Consider the following 2,342-nt stretch of genomic DNA (forward strand, 5'->3'; position numbering starts at 1 on the left):
GGCAATTTGAAGCATCCCTTGGAATTTGTTATAATGTGTCTTTAGTGTATTTTGACCTTTCTTTGATATTGATATATATTTTTTGTACCTTTCCATTTTGATTTGAGAAACAAATATGTGACCAAAATGGTGGGTGACTATGTACTTTATGAATTTGGTGGGTTATTTGGTATAAATGATGAGTGTGCAGTAGAAAGCATGGAAATACAGAAGGGCAAGAAGAAAACAATAACCCTCAAACCCAGGAACAATTAGTGATAGCGTTTCTTTGGCAACTTGAAGAAAATTATTTTGTACGTAGTTATTTGATTCAGAGAGTATGTTAGTATTTTCCCATGTCTTAGTATTATGTTATCAGTTGTTACAGTATTAACATATTTATAATTTTCATGTTTTAGTCATAAAATTTTAGTGAATAAGTCTACTGTTCTTCATCTTATCTAATTCAAAATAAAAATATTATTTATATGTTGCTTAGCTTCATTAGTTTATAAGTAGCATTAGAGTTTGTCTTATTACTGGGAATTTTAAGCTATGTGGAAAAGCAATCAGTGGCAATACTGGATCTGCTCTGTCAGTTAGGTACTTTTGAAAGAAAGTGAGCCATTATAGAAAAATTGAAACATCTGGAAATTTTTATAGGTGAAGTCTCAGTTTAAGATGGATAGTTGAAAAAGGAGAGACAAGGAACCTAATAATAAGAGCATAAAGTTGAAATGTAAATTACTAGAATTGTATAAAGCTACAGTTTTTAGGTTCTGTTATTATTGGTACTTTTTTTTTTTTTTGAAACAGAGCCCAGCTTTCCCCCTGGATAGAGTGCCATAGCATCACAGCTCACAGCAACCTCCAACTCCTGGGCTCAAGCGCGTCCCCTGCCTCAGCCTCCCAAGTAGCTGGGACTACAGGCACCCACCACAACGCCTGGCTATTTTTTGGTTGCAGCCGTCATTGTTGTTTAGCAGGCCCAGGCTGGATTCGAACCCGTCACCTTAGGTGTATGTGGCTGGCACCTTAGCCACTTGAGCCACAGGCACCAAGCCAGTACTTATTTTTATTAAAGTCACAATTGTGATAACTGTGGTGGGCTATCTTTGGCCATGAAATTTTTTACAGGAAACTTTGGTTACAGAGGAATTTAAACTGTATTCTGATTTGTCTCATAGACGCATACACAAACTAGATATTGTGATTATTTTTTTCAGTGCTTTTAAGTGTAATAAGAAAAGATTTTTGATTACATTTGGTTTTTGGAAAAGCAAGTCATTCAGATTTTCATATTTTTTTCTCTCTCTTATATTGCCCGATTCTTGATGTTATAATTTTGGGCTATATGCATAGAATAAATGAAGAAAAGTGTTTTATTTTGTGGTACTTTTTCTTGACCTTTATCTTTGAGGTTTCAGTTTAAAGGTAGTTTAGTTTATTGTAGTACCTAACGCATTCTATTGAGTTTCTAGTTTGCTTGTTTCTTGATGGACTATAAACTCCTTGAAGGTTAGAGACTGTCCTGTTGACCAGGGCATCCCATTTACCATAAACAGTACCTAATGTAGTTAGAGGCTTATTTTAATTAATGGAAAGATGAGGAAGACATACACCAAATAGAAAAACATGGTTATCTTTGAGTACTGAGGTTATAGCTGGTCATTAATCATCATTCCTGTTTTGAAAACAGCCAATGCCCAGAAGGAGAAAGAATGCAAAGCTGTAAGTCACAGTACTTTCCCATGATCAGTATAATCTCTGAATCCTAATTTGTGCTCTCTGCCTAGCTTTCTGAAATAAAACTCCTATGATCCAAAATGTAGATTTTGATTCCCAGAGGGAAAGGCAGTATGAACAGAAGGACTAGCTTATGGTATACTTAGTCTGGGGCAGCAGTGGAAGCTCTTGAGAACAAGAAAGAACAAAGGTTCTTCCCTCTATACTGAAGGTTAGGGAAATTAAGAAATAGGGTGATGTAAATGTTGGAGCTTCCTTACAGGTAGTGATTAGGAATTTATTTTTTTGGTGTTGTAAAGTATTTTCAGTTTTTCTTTCGTTCATTTTCTGAGACAGGATCCTGTCCAGGCGGCCCTTGACCTTTCCTGGCTTTAAGGGATCCTCCCAAGTAATTGGGATTATAGGTACAGGCCACTGTGCCCAGCTTGCAAATTACTTTTAAACAAATGATGTTAATTTACTTTATTATATATGTGGCAAAGAAAATTTATTTCATGGTGGTTTACAAAAATGGCTTTCTGGCTTGGCGCCTGTGGCTCAAGCGGCTAAGGTGCCAGCCACATACACCTAAGGAGGCGGGTTCGAATCCCTAGCCCGGGCCCGCCAAACAACAATGA

The 2,342-nt window shown here is 36.5% G+C and overlaps 1 protein-coding gene across 2 annotated transcripts in view; it reads left to right on the forward strand.

Moving 5' to 3' along the window:
* The window catches only part of G3BP2 (G3BP stress granule assembly factor 2), a 32,834-nt gene that overhangs the window by 13,270 nt on the left and 17,222 nt on the right, over positions 1–2,342 (forward strand). The window lies entirely within an intron of this gene.

Source organism: Otolemur garnettii, unplaced genomic scaffold, assembly GCF_000181295.1.
Source record: "Otolemur garnettii isolate 467f Iridium unplaced genomic scaffold, OtoGar3 scaffold00039, whole genome shotgun sequence".
Lineage (NCBI taxonomy): Eukaryota > Metazoa > Chordata > Mammalia > Primates > Galagidae > Otolemur > Otolemur garnettii.